The sequence below is a fragment of the Balaenoptera physalus genome (assembly GCF_965194825.1).
Source record: "Balaenoptera physalus genome assembly, chromosome: X".
In the NCBI taxonomy this organism is placed as follows: Eukaryota; Metazoa; Chordata; class Mammalia; order Artiodactyla; family Balaenopteridae; genus Balaenoptera; species Balaenoptera physalus.
The window spans coordinates 133479018-133493179 of record NC_138903.1 but is presented as its reverse complement, the minus strand read 5'-3'; the positions used below and the strand labels follow the sequence as shown (position 1 = coordinate 133493179).

General features: G+C 55.7%; 1 protein-coding gene and 1 pseudogene across 2 annotated transcripts in view; one reads left to right on the top strand and one right to left on the bottom strand.

Moving 5' to 3' along the window:
* Positions 1 to 14162, top strand: part of TEX28 (testis expressed 28) — a 66424-nt gene that overhangs the window by 35786 nt on the left and 16476 nt on the right.
* Positions 9342 to 12004, bottom strand: LOC309652848 (melanoma-associated antigen 10 pseudogene; annotated as a pseudogene). The gene has a single exon. The product of its transcript is annotated as a melanoma-associated antigen 10 pseudogene (transcript).

The following is a 14162-nucleotide window of genomic DNA, read 5'->3' as shown; positions in this document are numbered from 1 at the left end:
GAGAGAGGGAGGGTGGGAGGGAGGAAGAGAGGGTGAGGGAGGGAGGGAGATCTTCCCTGTCTCTTCCTCTTTTCCAAAGGACACCACTCTTGTGGAATTAGGGTCCCACTCTTATGACCTCATTCAACCTTACTGACTCCCCCAAGGGTGCTATCTCCAAATACATTCACCTTGGGATTAGCACTGCAACAGGTGGATTTAATGGTTGGGGTGGGAGCTGGGGGATCCATTTGAATCCATCACAGGGGGAACTGAAGTCTCCCACTTCTGTTGTACACCTGTTTCTTCCTTCCCTTCTGTCCATTTTTGCATCGTTCATTTTGGGGCACTGCTGTTGGGTTGCTCAAGAGACCCCCCTGACGTCCACTAGCTGTTGGATTGTGACAGACGGGAGCGGCAGATGGGACCACCCCTCACCCGGGCTGACCCGCGGCTCCTCTGGCTGCTGGTGGTTGGATCATTCCTGGTACCTTGGGTCTACTTCCCCTCCTCCCCCAACCCTCCTTTTTTTTTCCTTTTTTGTGTTTTTGGCCACCCCACAAGGCTTGGGGGATCTTAGTTCCCCAACCAGGGATTGAACCCGGGCCACCACAGTGAACGCGTCGAGTCCTAACCCCTGGAACTCCAGGCAATTCCCGCTCCCCGCCCCCCCTCCTTAGCAGTGTTTGGGAGGGGATGTCGCCCTATCGCTGTGACAGCCACAGAGGCCTGCCCAGGTCCCCCAGCCCATCCCCCACACATGGAGGCAGCAGCTGTGAGCTGGGGGCGCACCCTGGCCTTCAGTGCTCTGCACACATCACTGGGCGCTGACCCTGCTCACTGTCTTCGTGGGGACGCAGGCTCAGGACGCCCGCCCCCCACCCCCGAAGCTGGGACCCAGCACATTTCCAGAATTTACGTCGTTGACCAGTGCGAGCTGGCTCAGTCACGTGTGTGCCCGCGTGGTGCTGAGCCCTCGGGGCCCTGCCGCGGCTGGTATCGGCACAGCCGGCAGCGAGGGCGACGAGGCCGCGGCTGGTGGACGGGCAGCCCCGGGCTGACCACGGGGCTGAAGGAGGCTCGGGCAGAGCTGGTGGCAGGTGAGTCCGCCATCGATCGCCAGACTCACGTGGCTCTGCCCGTTTCGGCCTCCAGGGTCACCCTTACAGAGTCTGGAGCACTTGTGACGCAGCCCTCTCTCTCTCTGAGCCACCCTTTCCGGTTGAGAAGCCTTTCCACTGTCCTAGACACTGTCGCCTGGGACGCCCTGGGAACAGAAGTCAAGCCCAGGGCTCGGGACCAGCCTGGCCTCTCCTCTGGTGGCCCGGGCACGAGTGGTTCGGCGACTCTATGTGGCTGTCACAGGTCAGCCTGTGAAGCCCCTTCTCGCGTCCCCTTTACTCCTGCGGGAGCTTGGGCAGCTGCCTCTACCCAGCCCAGGAGGGCGGGAGCTCAGCCAACGTCAGTCCGCAGACATGCGGTGCAAAGTCTAGAGGGACTCAGCGCTGGCGTGAGGTACGCCGCTGCTCTCTTTACCGATGCCAGGCAGCCTAGACTTCGTAAATCAAAAGGTTCCTTTGTGAAAAGCAGATAGCTTGATATTACAGTCCGCACAATCTCCCCTTTCTCTGTAGAGTTACTCGTAAGCAAGTTCCCCACGGGCTGAGGTGAACGGGAAAGTGGTTTTTAAATACGAGCATCTCCCTGTGGTCCCAGGTCAGGAGGCCTACGGAAGTGCACGACCAAGAGGAGAGCAACCTACTCCTTAAAAGTGAAGGCGTGCCCCAGTCAACGAACCCTAGAAAGGGGCTGAGCGCGCACCAGCGGGCCTCGGGATGTAAGCGCGAGCAGCCCGGGCCGGGCGGCACCTGCAGGTCAGCGCCCGGGTGACGGCGCTCCTGTCCTGCACCGCCCAGTGTGCCCGTCTCAGGGGGCCTGCTCTACCTGCCGCCAAAGTGCAAAGAAGGGAGCCCCCAGTCTTCTGGTTCTGGTGGACTGGTGTGTGCGCTCTCTCCTCCCGCTGAGCTCGGGGCTCTTATCTCGACAGTATGACCGTGGAGCCTGTCCCGGACGTACAGATGGCCAAAAAGCAGATGAAAATATGCTCAACATCACTAATTCTTAGAGAAATACAAATTAAAACTACGATGAAGTACCACCTCACGCTGGTCAGAATGGCCATCATTAAGAAGTCTACAAATAACAAAGGCTGGAGAGGGTGTGGAGAAAGGGAACCCTGCTACACTGTAGGTGGGAATGTCAGTTGGTGCAGCCACTATGGAAAACAGTATGGAGGTTCCTCAAAAAACTAAAAATAGAGTTTCCATATGATCCAGCAGTCCCACTCCCGGGCATATATCTGGACAAAACTCTAATTCCAAAAGATACATGCACCCCTATATTCATAGCAGCACTATTCACAATAGTCAAGACATGGAAGCAAGCTAAATGTCCATCGACAGATGAATAGATAAAGAAGATGTGGTACATATATGCAATGGACTACTACTTAGCCGTAAAAAAGAATTAAATAATGCCATTTGCAGCAACATGGATGGACCTAGAGATTATCATACTAAGTGAAGTCAGACAGAGAAAGACAAATACCATAGGATATCACTTATATGTGGAATCTAAGATATGACACAAATGAACTTTTATGAAACAGAGAGAGACTCTCACAGACATAGAGAACAGACTTGTGGTTGCCAAGGGGGAGAGGGATGGGGGAGGGAAGGATTGGGAGTTTGGGATTAGCAGATGCAAGCTAGTATGTATAGGATGGATAAACAACAAGGTCCTACTGTATAGCACAGGGAACTATATTCAATATCCTGTGATAAACCACAATGGAAAAGAATAATTTTAAAAAGAATGTAAAGAGAAAAGAGATACTTTCCTGTGGACAGATTGAGCAGCCCAAACTTAGCTACAGGTGGCTTCAATCCAAACAGGCATGAAGAGTTAGATTGTCAGTTCAGACACCTGAATAACAGACACTGTTGCCCTGTCAAGAGCTTCACAGACAGAGACCAGGCAGGCTTCTCAGAGTCCAGAGCCTGGAAGGCAGGCACCACTTTGATGAGGTCCCAGGGAGTCCTGGAGCTGCTGCTTTGCAGGCCTATAAATTCAATTTTAGCAGTTCCTCCAGAGATAACCAGGTCCTGGAGGTTGCTCAGTAGAGACAATGGGACACTAACACACAATTTATCAATCTCAAGGTTTTTCACTATTGAGTGGAAATTTGCAGAGAAGCAAGCAGGGGAGGCAGTAATGATCTATGTGATAGTGGGTCAGAGTTGGAGACATCAGTAAGCACTCTTGTTTAGCTTAATATATATGCAGATGATTACATATAAAATATTTAGAGATATATAAATAAAGAGTAGTAAGCACACATATAATTCTTTGCTCTGTCAGCCAAGGGGTCCTAGAAGCCAAGACACCCCAGTAGCAATGAGCACACGTAGTGCCCAGATCTAGTTTTTTCATAGCATTTTACAATAAAAGGAACAAGGGCTCCATGGAGAAATTGATGATTCTAGAATTGGGACAGGAAATATGCAAAATGAGCCTGGGGTATCTTGTAGTGTGTGAAAAGAAAGTACTCAAAAAAAAAAAAAAAAGAGCAATATTTCCAGGGGTATGACAAAGGTATGTACGAAGGGAGCTAACAGGAAGAGCACCGAGGGCCAATCCTACAACAATTTGAAAATAAAAATATATAAAGTTACATTGGATTTTACCCCCAAAGTGTCATACAAATACCATGAGTCCATACTGAGAAAAATAAATGATTTATTAATTACATAAATAAGGAAGAATAGACACATCTCCCATAGAGAAAACTTCCAGTTTATACAGGTACTTGCACTTCAAGAAAGTGCAGCACAACTCCTCGCCCCTGAAGTATGGACCACACGTAGTGACCTTCTTCCAAAGAGGACAGTATGAAAAGGGGGCACAAAACAGTCACTTTACAGTGTAGACACCTGACAAGCACTACCTCAGCCAGATGCTCAAGGTGAACGTCATCAGTGCTCAATCGTGCTAATAGTGTGTACACACTTGGCATGGTGTGATGAGAATGGCATTTTACATCTGTAATCCTCCTCCTCCACACTCATAACCCCAGACTAATCATGAGTAAAATAGCAGACAAATCCCAACTGAGGGACATGGTACAAAATATCTAATGAGTGCTCCTCAAAACTGTCAAGATCATCAAAAACAAAGAAACTGTTAAAGCTAAGAGGAGACCAAGGAGACATTACAACTAAATGTCATGTGGTTTCCTGGCTGGATTCCTGGAGTGGGAAAAGGACATTTAGGTAAAAACTACAGAAATCTGAGTAAAGTATGGGCTTTAGTTGATAATAAATAATGCATCAATACCTGCTCATTAATTGTAATAAGTCTATCATATTAATGCAAAATGTTAGTAATAGAGGGAACTGGGTGAGGGGCATGTAAGAATTCTGCTTTCACAAAATGTTTTCAAATCTTAAAGGAAAAGGTCAAAATAAATAAAGTCTATTGACATTTTCAAAATAAAAAGGACAAAAGGAAACTTTGGACAAAAGGTGATGGGTATGTTAGAAAAGGAAATAGAAAGGAAACCAAACACAAGCACACAGAGCCTGTAAGTGTGAAACAAACCCTTCCTAAGTTATCTTCAGCTTTCCCTCTCCCTTAACCTCCAAGCCCATATGATACACAAGCCCGGCCTCTTCCACTGCATAAACATATCTGGAATGCACTTTCTTCTCAAGCCCCGCAGTCAGTGCCTTGATCCAGCCTCATAGATGTTTGCCTGGACTACGGCAGGAGCCCCCTAATGAGGCCAGGTGTAGACCTGGAACCCCGTACTTGCTCGAGAATGGCTTTAGGATATCTGCCAGTGTTACTTAAAGAGGTCTGTCAAGACCCAGGCAAGATTCAGCTTGTTGCCGAGGAAACGGGAGTTCAGAGCAAACCATTAGGTATGCGTGGGGAAGCACGGGCTTCTCAGAGGAGCGGGACCTTGACTGAGAGTCCTCAAGCCAGGGCTGCTGTCTAATCTTCCCCACTCTGGGTAAGATTGGTTTGGGAACTGCGTGGTGTGTGCCCACACAGAGGCTGCTGCTAAAGATGCTGGATCCTGGAAATGCCTCCAGATAAGTCAGCGGGGTTGGGGGGGTTGCTTTGGGCCTCTTAGCTGCCACGACCCTGAGGCAAGACGTCACCCACACCTGACGGTCGCCTCCAATAAGGGGCAAAAGGAGTGTCTGTTTCCAGAGGTGCACTTCTTCCATCCTGGAGTGTCCCACAGGGACGTGTCCCAAGAGTACACATTTCATGATGGGGTCCAGGGCTACAGCCTGGGGAAAGGTAGATCTTGGATACGCAGTAATAATAGCCCCTTGGCATTGAGCACCTACACTGGGTCAGGCACTTCATATGCAGGTGACACCTTGTGGCATATTTGTTTGGGGTTAAATTATGCCCCCCAAAAGATATGCTGAAACCCTCATCCCCAGTACCTGCGAGGGGAACTTATTGGGAAATAGGGCCTTTGCAGATGTAGTCGAGTTAAGATGAGGTCATTACAACAATCCCACTACTGGGCATATACCCTGAGAAAACCATAATTCAGAAAGAGACATGTACCACAATGTTCACTGCAGCACTATTTACAATCGCCAGGACATGGAAGCAACCTAAGTGTCCAACGACAGATGAATGGATAAAGAAGATGTGGCACATATATACAATGGAATATTACTCAGGTATAGAAAGAAACGAAATTGAGTTATATGTAGTGAGGTGGATGGACCTAGAGTCTGTCATACAAAGTGAAGTAAGTCGTAAGTCAGAAAGGGAAAAACAAATACCGTATGCTAACACATACCTATGGAATCTAAAAAAAAAAAAAAAGGTTCTGAAGAACCTAGGGGGCCGGCCAGGAATAAAGATGCAGACGTAGAGAATGGACTTGAGGACATGGCGAGGGGGAAGGGTAAGCTGGGACAAAGTGAGAGAGTGGCATGGACATATATACACTACCAAATGTAAAATAGATAGCTAGTGGGAAGCAGCCGCATAGCACAGGGAGACCAGCTCGGTGCTTTGTGACCACCCAGAGGGGTGGGATAGGGAGGGTGGGAGGGAGACGCAAGAGGGAGGGGATATGGGGATATATATATATGTATTCATTTTGTCATACAGCAGAAACTAACACAACAATGTAAAGCAATTATACTCCAATAAAGATGTTAAAAACAAACAAACAAAAAAAAGATGAGGTCATTAGACTGGGCCTAATCCCATATGACCGGTATCCTTAGAAGAAGAGGGCAAATTGGCCGTAGGCATGACCAGAGGGGAGACAGCCATGTGAAAATGAAGGCAGAGACTGGAGTAATCTAGCCATAAACCAGGGAACACTTGGGGACATCACGAGATGGAAGAAAGAAGAAAAACCCTCCTCCAGAGCCATCAGAGGAAGCATGGCCCTGCCAGCACCGTGATGTTTTTCACTTGAGCCTTCAGAAAAGGGAGAGAAGTCGCAACCCCACTGGCGACTTCAATTTGTGCTACCTTGTTGGGCGGCTCCAGGAACCGAACACAATCTCATATCAAGGCTCAGAAGTTGTACTGTTACACTCTCCATTCTACAGATGAGGACGCTGAGAGCCTGACGCCGGACCCTGCCCACGGGGACTCTCCTAAACCCTGTCAAGACGCCACCTCCCCTGAAATGAAGATGAGGCCCTGGAGGAGAGGTGGGATCTAGCAGAGAGGGCGTGAGGATGGAGAAGGTTTCGTCTGGACGTGGGGGTCCGAGGCACGGCCCTCTGAAGGCGGCTCTTCTGCGCAGGCTTGGGCCCTGCTCTCTCCTTCCACTGCCCACTCTGCTCCCGTCTCTCCCGGCGGCGTGGTGGCCCCACCTTCTCCTGCAGGCTCACTTCCCCCGGCAGACTGGCTGTCAGGCAGGCGGCAAGCCTGCATTCAAAGCACGGGGACCGCCGGGCTGGAGGACTCTCACAGTGTCCTCACGGGCGTGAGTGTCTGTGCCCTTCAGGGCCCTGTGGATGACCTCCTCTGGATGCTTGAGCGCACGTGGCTTTGCACCCTGCTGCTGTCTTGTGAATGTCCCTTGGCTTCACACCCTGCATCCCGCCACCATCCCAGCCCTATCCCTGTGCCCAGCCCCGTCCCTGTGCCCAGCCCCAGCTCAGGGACCAAGGACAGGCAAAGGCCCGGGACCCCTTACTTGCTCACGAAGGCCCCTCAAGCAGCAGCCGGCGATGTTTGCCACAGAGGAGGGTAGGCGAGAGGCAGGCAGGAGGTCAGCGCTTTGCCAAGGGGGCTGGAGCTCAGAGCAGACTTTAGCTGGGGCCCGGGAACGGGGGCTTCTCGGGAAACAGGGCCACGGCTGAGACAACTCACACCAGCCCCTCACGGGGCAGGCTCAGGGCACGTAGAGGACGTCAGACCTTCCCGCTGATGGGCAGGGAGCTCCCGTGTGCTCTGCCCCGCCCTGGTCAGGACTGGCTGGGTGCCGGGGTGGTGTGTGCTCGTCCAGAGTCTACTGGGGAGGGTGCTGCTGCCCCCCTGAAAAGTGCCTCCCGGAATGTCCCTGGGGTGCTCTTGGCGTGTCCCGGCCGCTGCTGCCCTGCCTGCCGCGGCCGTGCCTGGGCTAGCACTGTCCCCCATCAGTCAGTTCACTGCACAAACGGGCACTAGGAATCCCTGCTTTCCCCCGGGAGCGCCCCACGGGGGTCTGGTCCTGGAGCACCCATTTCCTGCTGGGGTCCAGGGCTGCAGCTCGCCGGCAGAGGCGCCTGCTCCCACCGGCCGCCCCCGGCCAGCCCAGGGCGGGTCACACGGGGTCTGGTGGGCGCTGCCCCTTCCCCCTCTCTGGGGCGGCTGACCCTCTTCACAGCCTGCATCACCGGGACCCCAAAGCCCTCCCCTGCCTGGCTCCTTTCCACATCCTCATGCGGGTCTGCGGGTGGCTGGGGCCTGGGGGAGCGTCCTGGGGACCACCCCTGCCATCTGCTGCAGCCTGGCCCTCTGCTCAGACACCCTGATCGGGGACACCAGAGTCCTAGCCGGCTCTGCGCGGGGCTCACAAGACGCCCCTCTGCCTCTCACACTCAGGCTCAAAAACCAAAACCTCACGGTCACATTCAGAAGGCCATCAGTGTACTCAAACATTTGGGCATTACGTAGGGAATGATTTCAAAATAACTCGGAAGCACAGAGATTCGCCCCACATCCACGCGGCCATGATTATCATTTACCAACCACGAGGAGACTCGCCGAGTGGCTACATCACGTCCTGCCAGCTCCACCCGAAGCATGATATTGGTGGGAGGGGATGCTTCTCTGGCACTTTCAGATAAACACACATGCATGAGGTCATCAGGACCGGGGCCTAAGCGGCTCTCAGTGCGGGGACAGGCAGGGCAGAAGCCAGGCTGCGCAGACCGAGGCCAGGTTCCGGAGAGAGTGGGCGCTGGGGGCAGCGGGGTCACCCCCGGGGGGGACTCGGGGCTGGGCCCCCCGAGGACACCCCCGACCCCAACAGGGCCGTTTGGCAGCTGGCGGCTGCCCTCCTGACAGAGACTCAGCACAGCCCCGCAGGGACGGATGGGTGCAGCTCAGGGACCTAAGGGTGCGGGTGGCTTGGGGGAATTCCCTCCGCGGGCTCCCTGTGGGGCAGCCTCTCTCTGGAACACCTCCAACCCTGCCCAGGGCCTTAAAGGCACAGAGTCTGGCATCTCACATCTAAGGGTCAAAGGTGCAGGACTTAAGACCCTGGGGGAGGAAACACAGTGGTCTGTGTCTGTGTTGTCATGCCTTGAGGATTAACCCCCGGCCCCGCTGTGCCTTCTACACAGTTGGCCGTGACAAAAGTGCTTCTGCTCAGAATTCAGTGGCAAAAGGTCATCACATGACCCCTCCTAAGTAAAGAGGACTGGCAGTGCTGTGTCCCCATTTGTGCGGGGAGGAGAGGAAGACAAGATGGGGACGAGCACCTGACGTCTCTCCAAGTCCACACTGCCTAGTAGAGGCTCAACAGAAGCAGCGCTTACCATTTGTGATGACAAAATCCCCTTCTTTTCCGGCAGGAGTGTCTGAACACGTCACATTGGCCTTGAAATTCTCCTCCTTTTCCAAGTGCCCGCCTGCTATGTGGCAGGTGCTTCAAATCCAGGATCACACGTAACGTTCACGTTGCTCTACGGCGCTCAGCAGGGAGGGCTGCCTCTTTAGCCCCCGGCGCCTTCTGCACCTCCCACTGCAGTGACCTCACAATCTCATTAGGCCCAGAAGTTGCTCCTTCCTTTCGATGCCAGGTCATGGCCCGAACCTGTGGGTCTCTGATGCCGCCACATTTCTGAACCTGCCTGAACCCGGGGACACTGGCGGACATTGCTTCTTTAGTGGCTAGGACTTATTTCTAGTATTATTCTGATCCCAGACTCTGTCCCTCTTTCCTCTGGAAGTTCTTTTCTTTTCATGACATCTCAGAGAATTTGCAGCTCCATAGGAAACGGAATAGAAAACCAGCCAAAATTGCTGCTCTGTGTGTTTTACTCCTGGAGGATGTATTATTCAATTTGGACGTGTGTGTGTGTGTCTGTCGGCGGGGAGGGAGGGGTGGTGTTTTCCCCAGCTCGGCGCAGCTCACGCAAAGCTCCCAGGATTCCAGTCACACAGCGACTCCTTTCCGCTTTGGCAGCCTCTCTTCGTTCAAACCACCTATTTTCATCCATTTCATCCCAGTGAAAGCTAGACCTTGCTCACAGGTGGCCAAAGTGAACTCCAGGTGACTAAAATAGTCGTTTCAATATAGTTGGTAACTGGCTCTCCCAGGGCAGGGAGAGCAGGGCCAGCCCAGGGAATACTGAGCAGTACTTCAAAGCGCAAGATCCTCATTTCTCTGGAAATCCTTGCAGATGGTGGGGATAAAACACCTGCCGCTTCAGTGTGGTCCACCGCAATGCGACAAGAGCCGGCACCCGTTCCTTCCTGCCCCAGGACGGGATTCCTCTCGCCTTTATCCATGATCCAAAAGGACATCTCACAGCCATGTCGCATTTCAGACTTTCCCCCCAAACCCAAGACACACCCTCTGCAGGTCTGGCTGCTGCCACCACCCAGCTCCGTCACCATCACCTCCCACAGAAGGAAGCCCCGCTTCCCAAAGGCCCAAACTGCCCTGGCTCAGGGCACTTACACTCCAGGGCTCGCTCCTGGAGCCCCACCGCCTCGTCCCATGTTGACTTGTTCTGTGGGACTTGGGGGATGTCTCACCACCTTCCTCATGTGACTGCGGCTCCTAGACCATCCCCCTAGGTGTGGGTGTGTCCTGCTTTTCCTAGCATTCCCGCTACTAACACAGGCCCTTCCGGAGAGCAGAGGCTCCGTGGAGGTGTGCGGAATAAACAAGCCAGTGGGCAGGGGGCTTATTGACGCAGATTAATCTTCTCCTACTTTCTTAAAATACCCATGCAAATCCAACTGAACAGAGATAGTTAGTGTTATAGAATGACAGACAAGACAGGGAAGAAGCAAGAACTGGAACTACGATTACTTTTATTTTTCTAATTCTTCCCCCATCTATATTACTGCTAAGTACTTCCACATTTCCAAAAGAGTTCTAATTCTTATTTCCTGTTATCTTGTACACGGTCACAAAATGAACTGGGATATTTCCCAACCTCTCTTACAGAACAGCAAAACTCTTGTTCTTGAACTGGATTAGTACAAATACATGTGGGATCAATGTCATGCACAAAGTTAGACACTGAAGCTTGTTTAGTCTTCTATTAAAAGAACCAACATTTGACAAATTCCTAAAGAAAACAGAGATGAAATTCCATGTCAACATACACAACAGGAACCCAAAGATGCTGCACACCGGGTTCCCCCGACAGCCCCGGGCCCTCACTACTTAGAAGGCTGACCGCTCCCTCTTCAAACTCAGAGAGAAGGATCAGCCTCCCTTCCTGCCCCACGGGAGAAGCTGCTGGACGTGGGCCTGGAAGGAGCCTGGCTGCTGCTCTGGCTCAGGCCCCCTCTTCCTCATCGCTCACACCCTCTGCACACAGGGATGGGAGGGACCTGGGATCCAAGGGATTGACACTGGGCAGATGCTCCAGGACCTGACACTTGCTGGTCTCCGCGTAGGCCCGGGGACCCCACAGGAACTCGTAGCGGGCGGGGTCGCTGTGGGGCACCTGCCGGTACTCCAGGTAGCCCTCCTGCACCCACACTTTGGTGAGGAGCTCCCTGGGCTCCCCGTAGATGCAGTGCTCCCTCCCTGCATATACCCCCATCACGCTAAGTGCTTCCCAGACCTCCTCCTCAGGGGCGCGGTCACCGTACAGGGCGATCAGGCACAGGACCATCACCAGGAGGCCGGCCTTGGGCCTCTGCCCGTTGCTCAGCACTGCATCACAGGTGAGGCCCAGGGTGGGGACCAGGACGTAGGTGCACTCGCGGGGGTCCACCTCCTTCACGTCCACGCCAAACACCAGCTGCATGCACTCGCAAGCTCGGCTGAAGACCACGGGGAAGTAGTCCCGATGGTCACGGAGGACCATATTCAGCATCTCCGCCTTGGAGATCGGCTCCTTGGTGCGATACTTGAGGAGCAGGAACGCCACCAGGTCAGCCATCAGCACAGTAAGTGCCTCCTGGGGCAAGGACTGGGCATAGGCGGAGAAGGAGGGGGTGACGGGGGAGGAGGAGGACGAGGGGGATGCGGCCTCCTCGCCCGCAGCCCCGAACAGCTGCGCCTCCACCGGGCCCTGGGCCTGGACTGGGGCCTGAAGGTCTGCCTCAGGCTGGCGCAGCTCTCTCATCTCGACCGGGGGCCTGATGACTGGGGTCGGGCCGCCGACGGGAGTCTGGGCAGGGGTGACAGATACGGACCACGGACCTGGGGGAGAGAGGGGGTGTGAGTAGCCTCGGCTGAGAAACGCACCCTGGGCAGCTCTGACAAAGGCCACTTACAGGGCTCGCCTGGAGGGGTGCCCTCGGGCCTCACAGGGGCGCTCCTCCTGGGCGGCCTGTCCCCTGCCAACCTGAAGAAGGAAGCGAGGTGGCTCCTCAGGGTGCAGCCAGCGCAGCCCCAGGTACCGACCAGGGCTGAGAGGGGTGTGGGGAGGTGCGGTGACTTGAGCCTTGTGGGGTCCCCTCTGTTCTGGGAGGGGGAGCCCCTGGGTACACACTCAGGGCACGCACCTCACCTTGACTCCTGGCGCTGCCTGGGCCTCCTCTGCTCTGTGGCCTGAGGACACGTGCCTCAGACCTGGGCCTTCGCCTCCCGGTTCCTGGAGCCCCTGTAAGAGGAATGGAGGGCGCACCTCGGGTGTAGATTGTGGCACAGCCCTGGGCCCCTCGGTGCTGGCAGGAGGGGTGGGCCGGACTCTGTGGGTCCCCCTTTGTTCCGGGGATTGGGCTCTCCTCAGTCTTCTCTCGAGGTCCACACCTTGACCCCGGCAGATCCTGGGACTCCTCCCTCTGCTGACCTGATGTTTCCCCTCAGACCAAGGTCCTCCCATCCCTGGACGAGTCCACCCCCAACCACGTGGCAGAGGTGAGAGCCTGCAACGTCAAGTCAGCCCTGCCCGGGACCTCCCAGGGCTGACAGCATGGGCGAGCTCCTCTGAGGTCCCCTCTGTTCTGGGGTCCAGGGTCCCCTCTGTCCTCCCTCAGGGTCCTCACCTTGACCCCCGGCAGGACCTGGGATCCCCCCCTTTGCCCACCTGAGGCCCTGCCCCTTACCCCAAGTCCCCACTCTCTCTGGGACCCGGATGTCAGGAAATGCTGCCTGGGGTCATCCTGCCCCGGTGTTGCCCAGGGCTGACCACACGGATGGGTTTCTGTGGGCTCCCCTCAGTCGTCCCTCAGGGGCCTCACCCTCACTCTGGCAGCACCTGGACCCTCCCCTCTATCGATCTGAGGCCCCGTCCTTTATACCAAGTCCCCAGGGTCTCTTAGACCTGATGGGGAAATAAAGAAACAATGCGTGTGCTCATCCTGCCCCCGGGGCCTCCCAGGGCTGACGGCAGGGGCGGGGATCTGTGGGGTCCCCTCTGTTTGGGGCCCAGCACCTCCTCAGTCCTCCCTCAGGGGCCTCAACTTGACTCCACGCAGGACATGGGATCCTTCCCTCCGCCCACCTGAGACACCGCCCCTTATACCCGCTCCCCAGTCTCTCCGCGGCCAGGATGTGAGGAAGTACTGCAAGTGCTCATCGCGCCCTATGGCCTCCAGTGCGACCTGGAGCTTCTCGATGCCTCATGCAGGGGGCCAGAGCCCCTCCCTGGACCCCCACAAATCCACCTGCCATGGCCAACAGCCTCCACCGGATCACAGCAGCCCCAGCGCCTCCCCTCTCAGCATCACTTACGCCCCTCGTGGCCAGGCGGCTCCTCCCCGCCCCCCCCACTACATCCCCCCATACACCCTCCCCCACCCACCACCTGCTGGCGATCCGCTCTGGGCCCTGCAAGCCGGGCGCCCCCCATGCGTAGAGGTCAGACTGCCTCTCTCACCTCCCCACACCGGGGAGTCCTCCCCCGAGCACCCCCAGAGCCAGGGGCTCTCGCCTCTCGCACCCCAGACGCAGAGCCCACCCCTCTTGCCCTCGACCACCCGGGAGCCGGAGCCCCCTTCCTGCCACGAGCGTCCTCCGCCCCACCCCACCCCGCGCCCCAGCGGGAGCTCCCATAACGCCTACCGAGCCCGCGCCCGGGAATCCTCCCCATCGACCCGCGCCTGCGCCAGGAGTAGCTCCGCCTTCCTCCCGCCACACGCAGCAGCCGTTAGCCCTCGCCTCGTGTCTCGGCCCGGGGAGGGGGCCCGAGAGTCCTCCCCATCGACCCGCGCCTGCGCCAGGAGTAGCTCCGCCTTCCTCCCGCCACACGCAGCAGCCGTTAGCCCTCGCCTCGTGTCTCGGCCCGGGGAGGGGGAGTGGCCCGCCCGTCGCGTCCTCCCCACCCCCACAGCCAGTCGTCCTCTCCTCTGGCCCCCAAAGCCGGCCCCACCCGCCCAGGAGGAAGCCCTCCGCTCTGGACCCCCCCACGCTTAGCCATTAGCCCCACCTCGGCAGCCAGCGGAGCTTCTTGATGCCTCATGCAGCAGGGCAGGACCCCTCCCTGGACCCCCACAAATCCATC